The sequence below is a fragment of the Podarcis raffonei genome, chromosome 9 (genome assembly GCF_027172205.1).
Source record: "Podarcis raffonei isolate rPodRaf1 chromosome 9, rPodRaf1.pri, whole genome shotgun sequence".
NCBI classification, from domain to species: domain Eukaryota; kingdom Metazoa; phylum Chordata; class Lepidosauria; order Squamata; family Lacertidae; genus Podarcis; species Podarcis raffonei.
Window position 1 is genome coordinate 50318104 of NC_070610.1, and position 14257 is coordinate 50332360.

Sequence of the window (14257 nt, forward strand, 5' to 3'; positions counted from 1 at the left end):
GGGCAAAGGGATGCACCCAGTCAACCATAGTCTGCCACAGCTTGGCATAAGGTGGCGGGGTGTATTGGAGCCTTAGTCAAGTCACCATTCTGTATAAAATAAAGATGACAGTGACTTTATTCACTGGCAGTTGTGAATGTGCCAAGGAAAAATTCTTGAGATACACACACACACACACACACACACACAAGCACAAATACAAAACATAACACCCATCATAACAAATCAGACACATGGTCACTGCTTTAGAAAGGACAGCTTTTGCTCTTGCCATAATTAAGAAAGGGTTGCCAATTTTGAGAGAAAGAATTGCGTTGTTCTATCCCTTCCCTTGTTGGGTTGGGTTGGCAAGACACAGCATATTTATGTAATTTGTAATCTCACTCACTGACGCTGGTTACATGCAGCTATACATCTAAATAAACCTGAATGATCGTCTCACAGTACTTTGCTATGGGTCATTGCACTAGCGCAGCCTTTGCCAACCTTGTGATCTCCAGATGTTTTGGAGTGTGACTCTCCTCATATGCAGGACTTAGAACTGTTGTGCTCCGAAACATCTGGAAGTTGCCAGGTTGGCAAAAGCTACACGAGGAAATAAGTATCCAACACAAAGCACAATGAGCACTGCCCAAGACCAGTGTCACAATCCATGACAATGTATATCAGCTGCCAAACCAGCATTTATCATCAGTGCAAGGAACAGAAGCAGAATGAAACAAGGATAAGTCTTGCGGAGAAAAGTAGAGCTTGGCTTGGCTTATTACAAGCTTTCCTAAAAGCTCCATTGATGCAATTTTACATGCCTACATATTTGGCAATTTATTTATTTTTTTATAATGGGGTTACAGCTGTTTAAAGTACATCAGGATGGGTTTGTTCCATACAAGGCAATTTTGTAGCTACATTGTTGGAGATTACTCTGTGAACTATTGTGTAGGAACATTTATTAATTACAGAATAAAAAGTACCTTAACTTGCTTGTTCAAATGGCAGAAAAGTGTACTCAGTCTCTTTTCCTCTGATCAGCTAGAGCCAGTGTGGTGTAGTGGTTAAGAGTGGTAGTCTCATAATCTGGGGAACCGGGTTTGCGTCTCCGCTCATCCACATGCAGCTGCTGGGTGACTTTGGGCCGGTCACACTTCTCTGAAGTCTCTCAGCCCCACTCACCTCACAGAGTGTTTGTTGTGGGGGAGGAAGGGAAAGGAGAATGTTAGCCGCTTTGAGACTCCTTCGGGTAGTGATAAAGCGGGATATCAAATCCAAACTCTTCTTCTTCAACTAAACAAGATTGCAGGTATTTCCTGGCTATTGGACACTTTTCTTTTTGCCTGATGCACCCACCAATTGGCCCCTCCACTCAACAGCTTTTGAGTGATCCCGAGTAGAGGGGGAGTCAGGAGGGCCAGAAAAAGTTACTTCTCTCCCACTATCTGTTTAATAGGGGCTTTTAAAACCCTACTTATTACCCCACCCCCTCAATTATTTGGGACCAGATCTGGGACGGGGTGCTGGTCTACAAGTTGATCTAGAGAATGCCAACCTAATGTCTTCTAGATCGAAGCCACAGGGTCAATTTGGGGGCTGTGCACAACCATATTTCTAGAAGGTCACTGCACAAAGAGTCCCTAAGGTATCAGAAGTTTGCTCCACAACAAAGTTCATTGTAGCTTTGCCATTTTTGTAAATCAGCATCCCTATCAAGATATCACAGGTGGAAACTTCCCTGAGATCTATGGATGAACGGTGGTATTAAAATTTAAAAAAAAAAAATGAAAAAAATGAAAAAGTATTTTACATCTCTATCTTCAGGGTTTATTTGTATTGCTTATAGACCTGTCTTTAGCAAGGTTTGTATTTCAAATGGTGTTTTTTTTAACCTAGTTCTACTTGTTTTTATTGGATGAATGTAAATCACCTTATGCGGAAGGCAATTCATAAATAAATAAATTGGTTTCCAATTCCACTTTTGCGCAGTTGTTGCTTCTGCACTACACTGCATGGCATGTTGCTGGCACAAATGCCTACGGCAATCTATGTCAGTACACAGTTATGCACTCATCTGGGGAGACTGCATGAAGCTGAGCCTTGATCCTGCACCTGATCTTGTCGCTGCGATTTATATAGCCTCCTCCTCCAATAAATAATAAGAAATAATAACTATGTCTATGTCTTTTTTTTTTTAAGGGATGCGGGTGGCGCTGTGGGTTAAACCACAGAGCCTAGGGCTTGCTGATCAGAAGGTTGGCGGTTCGAATCCCCGTGACGGGGTGAGCTCCCGTTGCTCAGTCCCAGCTCCTGCCAACCTAGCAGTTCGAAAGCACGTCAAACTGCAAGTAGATAAATAGGTACTGTTCCAGTGGGAAGGTAAACGGTGTTTCTGTGTGCTGCTCTGGTTCACCAGAAGCGGCTTAGTCATGCTGGCCATATGACCCGGAAGCTGTACACTGGCTCCCTCAGCCAATAAAGCAACCCCAGAGTCAGTCACAACTGGACCAAATGGTCAAGGGGCCCTTTACCTTATATGTCTTTTTAATATATATAATTTTTATTATTTTCTTTTTTGACACAGTATTTCAAACCATACATTAACAAACAAACTCTTTGCTCTGCCAAGCTCATGACTTCCCTCCATCCTTTCAACTGGTTTTTTGTTGTACTCGCACTTTAAATCGTCACTTTCTGGCCTTTCTTTTCTTAAAGTCACTTCCTTCTGTCTGGTCAGGAACAGTTTCCAGTTTATCGTTGCAAGATTTATTTCAGTCCTGCCAGTGTCTTCACATTTTTGCAATAATTTTTCATATACCAAATAAATTCACTCCAGTCTCTTTGAAATTTTTGGTCACTTTGGTTCCGGATTCTACCAGTCAGCTTGGCCAACTCCGGATAATCCATCATCTTCAACTGCCACTCCTCAATCGTTGGTAATTCCTGTAATTTCCACCTTTGGGCTAGTAGAGTTCTTGCCGCTGCTGTGGCATACATAAATAGTCTTTGATTTACCTTTGCAATTTTTTGTCCTATCAAACCCACCAAAAATGCTTCTGGTTTTTTTGGGAAAGTATATCTAAACATTTTTTTTATTTCATTGTAAATCAATTCCCAAAATGCTCTTACTTTATTGCAAGTCCATCACATATGGTAAAAATCTCAATAACTATATTTGTGAACTAGCACCAGCATTGCACCTGCTGTGTATCTCTCTCTTGCACACACATATTGGCATGAAAAGCTGGATTTTAAGGGTGAGTACTATTAGCCTGACTTCAGTGACATCTGTCGGAATTCAGGCATGGGTTTGAGCTTAATAAAAAACCAAACATATGTATGCATGGGTTTCAATTGTATTGCCCAACAGTTTTCTTTTAAGGGCATCAGTTTGTTTGTTTGTTTGTTTGTTTGTTTGTTTGTTTGTTATTAGGAATGCATGCAACTTTCCCCCCTCCTTATTTTCCAAGATGTTGCATGAGGGGTACAAAGCATAGGAAAGTGTCTGCAGTAAGTGGTCGAGGATGCAACAATGAATCTCTTCTCATCACTTTCCAAAAGTGAAACCTGCCAGCAATATTCTAATTGGGAAATAGTCTCTCTAAATTATTTTTTTCTATTTGCCAAGACTTTTTTTTTTAAAAAAAAATGTTTGGCAGGAGTTTCCACTCAGGATAAAAGAAAATGTAGACGACTGGAAAACAATTAGAAGGAAACCTTTGAACCGAAGAACTAAATATGCATAATCCTTTTAACGTGTGTGGGTAACTTTTGCCATTCTTGTTTAACTGCTGCCAGCAAGGGAAAGGAAATAATGATAAATAAGACTTATGGCTGCATTATACTAATGGTAGCTCAACCTAAGCATCTTTGAAAGTACATTGCGATCAAAACTATTATCTTCGGGAAAATATACACAGAAGAGCATTTTTTTCTGGTGATGAATTTATTACCTGCTGTTCATAGACTACAATCATATTGTCTGGAAATAAGAACAACAACAACTAATAACAATAATAATGTTTATTATTGCTTAAGTAATTTATATACTGCATAATGCCAAAATAACTTTCTAAATTTATAAATTATAAAAAACTAACCAGACAAATCAGCGCTCACTTCTGTGATACTGACGCACTGCAGAACTGCATACAGGAATTCCAGTCAAATTCTGTAAGCTTAACAAGCATTTTTCCCTTCCGAATGTGTTGGCTTACACTTAAAAAGACTGCTATCATGAACCTCCTTAAGCCAAGCCAATAAGTGTTTCAGCTTAGACAAAACAAAGAAGCCAGGTTATCTTGCTTGGTGCTTCTCAATCTTCCCTGTTAGCCAAGGGACAAGCAGTGGGAGGGAGGGAGAGAACAAATAGCACAAAGCTGAGCCATGCTGCTGAGAAATCCATGTGAAGCAAGACGGCTCATTGATTTCCATAACTGACAATCAACATAATGAATGGGCCCCACTTATGTTTTTATTGCTGCATTTCAAATGGACTGACAGTGGGCTGTCACTTTGCCTTTGGCCCTAGTAATGTAAGCTGCAGGAAAAATTTCAAAAGGGAAAACTGTACCTCCTGCAGAAATTCCCTACACATCCACAGAGAGCTTCTAAGCTGATTCTGGAAATATAGCTTCTAAAACAAGCTAAAGGGAGAGCTTTTGTTCCTAAAACCAGAACAATATATCTGCAATGTACTGTCAGTGGTGATATTTTTCTTGATGTAGTTGCCAGGTCTGTTGCAGCACAAACAGCAAAGAGTTTTGTGACACCTTAACCTTCATCCAATTTGTTGTTGTTGTTTAGTCGTTTAGTCGTATCCGACTCTTCGTGACCCCATGGACCAGAGCACGCCAGGCACTTCTGTCTTCCACTGCCTCCCGCAGTATGGTCAAACTCATGCTGGTAGCTTCGAGAACACTGTCCAACCATCTTGTCCTCTGTCGTCCCCTTCTCCTTGTGCCCTCCATCTTTCCCAACATCAGGGTCTTTTCCAGGGAGTCTTCTCTTCTCATGAGGTGGCCAAAGTATTGGAGCCTCAGCTTCACGGTCTGTCCTTCCAGTGAGCACTCAGGGCTGATTTCCTTCAGAATGGATAGGTTTGATCTTCTTGCAGTCCATGGGACTCTCAAGAGTCTCCTCCAGCACCATAATTCAAAAGCATCAATTCTTTGGCGATCAGCCTTCTTTATGGTCCAGCTCTCACTTCCATACATCACTACTGGGAAAACCATAGCTTTTACTATACGGTAACCATAGCTTTTACCATAGCTTTTACAGTAACCATAGCTTTTACCATAGCTATTACTATCATCCAATTTAGTGGGGAACAAAAGTGTATTGTTATTTTATTTATTAATTTAAAGTAGTATACCACCCTTCATCTGAAGATCTCAGGGTAGTTCACAGGATAAAAACACAAAATATATAATAAAAACAAGTGTGTTCCTCCATGCACTTTTCATTGTACAATTTTCACGCAGGTAGTCCCACGGGGTAGTCCTTCTATGACGTTGCAAATGTTCATATACTGTTAAACATTTTTAAAAATCAGATGCAAAAAAAGCACAGATGCAAATACACAACATAATTACAAAAAATAAACATAAAATACAATATAAATGTTTTTTGTTAAAGCGGTATCAAAAAGAAGTGAACAATAAAAGCAAACAAACATTGGGACCTCCTGGCCATTTTAATGGTGTGCATGTTTTGCTCAATTTATGAAGGAAAAACTGGTCTTTGTGAAAATGGCTTACAAGTTTATACTGTGAAGTAGTAGTCTGGAATGAAGATGGCAAGTGTCAATTTACACATCTATCATCTACATATCTATCTATCTAGCTATCTGTCTGTCTATATTGTTCATAGTTCCATTTATGATGAAAATTACTAACATTCCAGGGCTGGTTTTGTACAAGGCTTTTGAATTCTGGGTTTAATTTAAAAAAATTAAATGTAATTCTAGTGGGCTAATTTGTCTCCAATCATTTTCTCAGCATGCAGGGCTTTGAAAAGATTAATACAAGATGGAAGTTTCATCCCTTCTCTATTTTGAAGTGGGAGACTTACCAATTTGTCCTTAGGGTGCTCAGCATGCTGGCTTGCTGGGTATCCCTGTTGGTCTTACGCCCAGATACCGCAGGAAGGTTAATCAGTGGACTTAAATCCAGTCACTGTAAATCTTTTATAAACAACATCTTTATGTCAATTGAAACCATCTGTGAGTGTCCATTTCAGATGATTTATGGCTGCTCTTCATCCTTCCATACAGACATTCCAAGGAATCAGAACCTGGAATGTAGATACTGTACATCGTAACAAATGACAGTTGGCTAAAGTTCAGCAAATATTGTGTGGCAGGAAAGAACGAGATAATCGGCATCAGCTCACACAGCAATATGGTTTGGAGTTCTAAGCAGGGAATTTTGACACGAGGCAAACTTATCAAAATGCTGCACCAAATCCTACAGATCCTAGACTTCCTACATATCCGACAGGGCAGGGCTTGTCTGGGCTACATGGAGAACCTTTGAACCAAATCTCCCCCATGTGGTTTCCTCCCAGTCTGCTTCATCTCCCATCCTGACAGCCCCTCCACTGTAGCCTTCAGTTGCCATCACTTTTATTTTCCTGCAGTCCGAACTCCACTTACCTAGGAACAAGCCCTATTGAATTCAGTAGGACTTCTGAGTGTTGTTGTTGTTGTTATTCCGAAGATTACAGGGTGATTTACAATATAAAACCACAAATATACATAACATAAAGTTAAAGGGACCCCTGACCGTTAGGTCCAGTCATAACCGACTGGGGCTGCGGTGCTCATCTTGCTTTATTGGCCGAGGGAGCTGGCATACAGCTTCCGGGTCATGTGGCCAGCATGACTAAGCCGCTTCTGGCGAACCAGAGCAGCACACGGAAATGCAGTTTAACTTCCCGCTGAAGCGGTACGTATTTATCTACTTGCACTTTGACGTGCTTTCGAACTGCTAGGTTGGCAGGAGCAGGGACCGGACAACAGGAGCTCACCCCGTTGCGGGGATTCGAACCGCTGACCTTCTGATCGGCAAGTCCTAGGCTCTGTGGTTTAACCCACAGCGCCACCCGCGTCAAACGAAAACACAGTTTAAATGGCCACAGATTGTTTAATAACCCAAAGGCTAATTAATAGTTAGAATTGCTGATTTACATTGCCATAAGTAGGGATGGACATATTTGTCAATTTTGTATTCTGTCAGTTTCTCATGTTTCCAATCTTAACTTCAGTTCTCTACATTTCTACATCAATAGAGATTCCCCTCCCCACTAGTACTCTTGAAAATTCATCAGCATTTTAGCACATACTTCTTCTAAAATGCACTTTTTATATGCACTTTTGCCTGTTACACAAATTTCCATGAGCAATTTCCCCATATGTAATACCTTTTCCTGTATTATTTTTGCTAATATTTGTATTTATGAACACTTTCCCCAGTATAAAGACATTATTTAGAGAACTGCATCACAAAATTTGGAGTCGCTTGAATTTTGCAGGTTGGCTGTGTTTCAGTTTGCATACTGTTCTGGAAAGCGTGAGCTGAATTGAATTCTTCCCTCACCCTTACTTATAGGGGAAGTGGGGTTTTTGTGCGAGACCTCCAAAACAACTTTAATTATGCAACCTGAATTTGCTGGTATTTGACTGATTCATCGCTGAAAACAGTTACAGTCTGGGTTTTGGATTCTCCACATTCATATTTGTAGATTACATAAACATATAGCTCCCTAAATTATCTGGAAGACATCTTCATATTCAACATATGTGAAAGAGATGTTCGTACATGATAGTATGTCTGTTTCAAGAGGCATTTTAGTTTTTGCATCTGCTCATTACAGTCTTACATCTAGTCTTTTGAATTGTCTATCACACGTTCAGCGCTCCACTCATTGTATCCTGAAAAATCCCCATTCAATTTATGGGGTCCTAAGAATACAGTGGTACCTTGGGTTACAGACGCTTCAGGTTACAGACGCTTCAGGTTACAGACTCCGCTAACCCAGAAATAGTACCTTGGGTTAAGAACTTTGCTTCAGGATGAGAACAGAAACCGTGCTCTGGCGGTATGGTGGCAGCAGGAGGCCCCATTAGCTAAAGTGATACCTCAGGTTAAGAACAGTTTCAGGTTAAGAATGGACCTCTAGAATGAATTAAGTTCTTAACCCAAGGTACCATTGTATATGTAAAGAGAGAGTCAGTTCACAGTTAGTTCCCCAAACATGTGGCATGAAATGCCCAAGTGCTCAACAGCCATCTGTTTCCATTGATGTGTTCTTGAGCTGTTGGGTAGCACCATAAAACTGCCTAATTATTATGGCAACACAGTTGGAGATCTATATTCACTTTCTTTAACATTTTGCAAATAAGTGAAAGCCATTAAAGAAGATTATAGATTGCGGAAATGTTTTTAATATGTCATTCACTGTTATTTCAGTTTACCCCTTCAATACCCACATATGCATACTTTAAAATTCAAACTGAATGTTGTCAGTGCCTTGCTTCTGTTTTTCTGTTTGGAGTAAGGAAACAGAACAGAAACAGAAAACATTTTGCAAAACCACAAACATTGTCATCAGCAACTGCTATCCTGACTTTTTCAAACAGTGCTGTATTAATGCTGTTCTGCTGCATCCACATGGACCTCAGCATGCATCCATCAGGTGCACCCTTGAGAAGAATAGAAAGGTTAAATAACAGACATCCTGACCTCTGGGCCAAAAATAACTGATGTCTTTTCAGAAACAACAGACAAACATTTCTATTCATCATCAGCGGCAGAGTGATCCATATGCATGCACACGAATAGTGGATTAGAGACTCTGTTCTCATACATTTGGGGCTTGTGGCAAGCTGGCAGCAGAATACTTCCTTCTTCTTAATATTTGCTTTCTGTCTTCATTGACTCTTAATAACCCGGATTCGCTTCTTTCTTTTGGGAGCCAACTGTTTTCTTCATTGAGCACTGACTGACCCAAAAATATTAGGACTGCACTGTTTCCAGTAGCAAATTTGGGAGACCAAGTGTAGTAACTTTAAATGTGCCAAATATCACCTGCATATATCATAATACCCACCACCAATCCACAATTCTATACAGGGAATTTTCAAACAGGCATATGATATCTGGAGAAAAGCACTCACTACTTTGACACTGGAACTTATTTAGTAGTTGCACATTGTTTCTCTGCAAAGTGCTTTCAGCTCTCTCCAGATCAGTGTGATTTTTGAATTTGCATTTGAGCAAAAGCTTTCTCCTCCTCCTCACCATTGCTCGCTCAAGGTTGTGTCTATACAAACCATTTCCTGGTGGTCAACACACACACAAACACCCAATGTTGGGATCAATCCTTGTTCTTTAAGAATGTGGCATGTTAAAATGAAATTTAGAATTTAGTGCAATATTATCTAGACTTCTCAAGAGACCTATCTAATGCATTTGATTTCAAGCTAAAATTACTGATGCGATATATAAATAAACACCCATTATATGGGCACAAGACAGATTTCAACATGCTGTTCTCAGTAATGAAATTTGGCACATTCTCAGCTAACCAAGATCACTACATTTTATGGGTTTCCATGCAGACAAGAAATATCTTGGCAGGCAGCCACAATTCTCTTGTTATGGAGTAGACATACTCACTTCATTGGGGCTAATCCAGAATAATTGGTTTTCAGATCAGCTGCCTTTGTTACAAGTATTTGCTGAATCTATTTTTCAACACAACAGATTATCCAACCAGCAGTTTTGTTTGGATACTTAGCTGGGTACTTAGTTTAATGTAAACTAATTGTTTTATAATAAATGATAGCAGAAAACAAAAAACTGGAATGTGTAGGGCATTCAAATCCACACATTTATTTGAATTATAAATTAATGGAATGATTCAAATGTAACATCAAATTATGATTCCTTATTACATCCAAACTGACACCTTCTTAAAAATATTTTTGTGTGACTTGTCACCAAACTAGGATCTGAATATTTTCTGCACTCACCAGAGACTAGGGGTTGTATCCAATGTTTCTGCAACAGACTTCCACTTGGGCAATAGAATTCACCCCCTCTCTCCTGTAGCCCCCACATAGTCTTAAAATCTGCTCCAGAGGGTGGAGGGACCCCTGTGAAGATTTGGGGACTGGGGAGTGGGAGAGGATGCTGTGCTAGTGCCCTCATTGCTTTTTGTGAACATGCAAATCAAACACTTGCAAAAAGCTTTCACCTTTTGCAAATGTTCAAGATGAATACGAAGAAAGACGTGACCCCTTTGAGGGTCAGCAGGATGTCTGTGCACTTCCTAGTACCAATGGATTGCCACAACAGCATGTCCATTGAAGTGAATTTGGTGAATCTCTTTTTGTTGCTGCCTCAGTCATGAGAGTAGATGAATAAAAAAGATTAAAGTGCAGGCACATCATTCCTCATCAATGGTCATGTTGGCTGAGACTGGTGGAAGTCCTGCAACTTCTGGAGGGCACTGTGTCGGCTCCTCTAAAATGAATTTAGTGTCCTCTAAAATGAAGGACACTAAAAACTCTGTAGGTTTATGTTGCAACATAGCATCCTGTCCCTCAAAAACTAGATAGGTAAAACAAGAGTTGCAACACACATTCAATACATATAACGGAATGATAGCAACAAAGAAATCCAGCAATTTACCAGTACAATCAACAACCATGTTTCCTTGGAAATGAGGCCTACTGAATTCAGTTTGGCTTACTCCCAGGTAAATTGGAGTCAGGACTGCAGACGTGAGCTGTATACACACACCAGACATTTAAAGCACACACACACACACTCGAATCCTGAAAACTCTGGTTTGTTAAGGGTGCTGGGAATCGTAGCTCAGTGGTGGGCAAACTACAGTTCCTGGGATTCTTAGCTTTAAGTACGCTTTAAATATATGGTGTCTATGTAGCCTCAGTGTGGAAACAGCTTTGTCCCTTGACACAGGCTGCCACCAGTTACCAATTTGCAGAGCAATTACTCCAGATAATAGCTAATTGTTCATCATGTAACTGTTCAGTATTTTCCAGAGGAAACATTATTTGCCTCCAGAAGCCTAACTATCCACCTGCCAGATGCATATTCAATTTCATTAGCAGCACCCACAGTAGTAAAAAATGGTCATGCCTGCATGCCCTGGTGGGTTTTGTGCTCCGAAACGCAGCCTAAACATAGTTGAATGGCTGCCCTGTTTGTCTGCCCAGTCTGCCTTGCTTTATTTCCTCACAAGACTGAGATATCTCCTCATTGCATCTTCGATGAGGATAGTTAAATATATTGCCTGTAGGTTTCCCTCAACTTGCCACATTCAGTAGTCACACACACACACACACACACACACACACACACACACAGAGAGAGAGAGAGAGAGAGAGAGAGAGAGAGAGAGAGAGAGAGAGGAGTTGCAAATGCCAGTTGGCTTTATTTTGTTTCTTAAGGGAAATACGTGTCTGTTTTTTGGCTTAATCCCTGCTTAGAAAAGACCCTTTCATTTGTTCTTGTTCTAATGCAGAATGTTGGTAGATGCAACTCTGCCCCTCTTTTTTGCTTGTTTTAACAAGAAAATTAATCAAGAAACATGTTTTAAACTTTTAAACACAACTTTGTTATACAGAAATGGAGGGGGTTGGTATTGAATTAACAAAATTCAGGATAATGTACAATCTTAGGTGCTGCTAGGTTCATTAATACCAAGAGTACTTGTTTATTTTATATGCTATATCTTTACTTTAATAACAAAAATGAAATAGGGAAATTGTTTAAAAAGTTCATTTACTATGTCCATTCTTTGAAGTGAAGAATAAAATAAAAATGAACAATGTTTAAACAATGCATGGCAGGGCAATCCTTATGCTTTATTTCAGACCATTTTCGTGTAAGATGATGCCTTCTTTTTTGAATCAGCCTTATCAGGCTGCAAACAAACCATGCAATCAAAGCACATGTCTTTCCCAAAGAATCCTGGGTACTGTAGTTTGTTAAGGGTGCTGGGAGTTGTAGCTCTGTGGGGGAGGCAAACTGCAGTTCATGGTTTTTTTGGGGGGGGAGCAATGAGCTTTAAATGTATGGCGAGTGCACAGCCTCAGTGGATTTTGCTGAAGTATATATTGAGAGGTCTGCTGGTAGGCAGAATATCTTTCCAGGTTTTTTTTAGGTCTCTTGAAAAGATGCCACCTAGGGACAGTGGCGGAGGAAGGGGGTGCCCCAGGTGTCATCACTGAGGGGGGGGTGGAGTTTTGCTCAGGGTGTAGGTCCAGCAGGTTTCCATTGTGCATCTGCTCGTTCGGACCATAGCTGAGCACAGCAGAGTAAAACACAGTGTGTGTCTTTCTGTGCGTGCAAAGTGTGCAAGCTTGCAGAAAAACAGAGTCTATGCCAGGCTTCTAATCTAGAAGCTTTGTTATGTACAGCAGAAGAGAAAACAAATCAGCCATTGTCAGGAGCGAAAAACGTAACGACTCCCTTCGTCTCGGACAAAACCTAAAGTCAGACAGAACAAAGAAAACAGATCTTGGATGTAGGATCTCTCTCCACCCCTCAGGTGGCAGGATGCTGGAACTCTGAGCTGTTTAACCCTGTAAGCTCTGATTCCCCTCATGGGGGGGGGGTGACAAAATGACAAAAATATGAGTTTTAAAAAGTAATTTTAACAATTGGACCCATGAAACACTTTAGTTCAGTCTACAAATGCAACAAAACGTGGCTGGCACGGTGCGCCACACCACGGGGGCCGGCACTTACCACAGGGCCTGCAGCGTGCCCGAGCCATGCATCTCTCCTGGGAGTGAAGTGGTGGCTTGGGTGCCTGCAGGCTCTGTGCTGCCTGAAACGCCAGTGGGGGACTTGCGTCTGCCTACTGCCTCTCCCTCAGCCACTCTGCAGCTGAGGGGAGTGGCAGCGGAGAGGCTCCACGCAGCATGCCCCACCGCCATGGGTGGCTCGCCCTGCCCCCAGCTGCAAAATGCCTGTGCCACACTAGGCACCCGAGCAGCTAGCTACACTGCTGCCTAGGGAGTCTCCATCCTGCCATGGCCTTACCTGCCATGGTAGATTTAGTGTATGGCATTGTCAGGGACTGGGCAGAGGAGGAATGGTCGTGACTGCCTCCCCATCCTGACCCTTCCAGGGAGGAGGAAGAGGAAGACAGTATAGATTTACAACAGGAGTTTGAGGAAGGTAGCTGCTCAGAGGCAGATGAGGGGGAAAGCTGGGAAATCATGGGAGAGCCGGAACAACACCCAGCTGACACATCATTAGAAAGCATTCCAGACCCTCCATCTCCCAGAACCCAGCGAGCCTTAAAAGTAGGAGAGCAAAGAGCTCAAAGACAAAAGGTACATAGCAGTACCCGTAAAGGAGACGATGAGGGAAGTGGGAGAGACAGGGGGTGGAGATTCACTCGGGACAATGCCATTATCCAAGAGGCTGGGTTCTATGGCCTCTCTCTGTAAAGATTGAAATAAAGGATGGTAAGAAACTTTTCATTATCTTTATACTTTCCTGGGCAACCAGCCGGGAGCCGCTGACAGCATTCTGACAAGCATCCCTTCCTGGGAAGTTGGTAAATGGTGCATGGAAAGGAGCCCATCCTTTCCTTTTCTTCCAATAATTTTCTCAATGGTGGGGACATAGGAAGCTACCTTATGCTGGGTCAGACCATTGCCCAGTCTAGCTCTGTGTTGTCTGCACTGTTTGGCAGTGCCTTTCCATGCTTCCAGTCATTCCCAGCCCTACCAGGAGATGCTGGGAATCGAACCCAGGACCTTCTGTGTGAAAAGCAGATGCTCTACCACTGAGCTACAGCCAAGTTCTGTATCTCTTTGCAGTTCATACCTCTCTTGCTGAGACACTCATGTTGTAAGGGAGGGTGAGGGGAAGACCCCCCAACCTCATAATTTTATGTGAATTATTTTACCTTCATCTAATAGGTAGATATAAAAATACATTGCATTGGGGGAAGTTCCCTTGCCAAAATGTGAATATTCTGCAAATTTACATCCAAAAAAGTGAGCATTGGCACAAAAATGCTGATAAAGCGTGTTCTCATTAAAAGAGAGCGTGTGTTGCGGATGGGTCCAAGCAAGACACCCCGTAGTTGCCAGGCAGGATAGGATAGAGGGGCCAGGCAAGGATTGGTTGTTGGTGTTGCTGGGGTAAAATGGATGTTGCCAATTTGAGGGTGGGAACAGAGATTATTTAAACAGTGCTCACAGCGATCTGCATTC

At 41.6% G+C, this 14257-nt stretch overlaps 1 non-coding gene across 1 annotated transcript; it reads right to left on the reverse strand.

The window, feature by feature from the left end:
* Positions 1-13767: 13767 nt before the first annotated feature.
* On the reverse strand, positions 13768-13836 carry TRNAE-UUC (transfer RNA glutamic acid (anticodon UUC)). Its single transcript has one exon. It is a non-coding gene; the product is annotated as a tRNA-Glu (tRNA).
* Between the last annotated feature and the right edge of the window lie 421 nt (positions 13837-14257).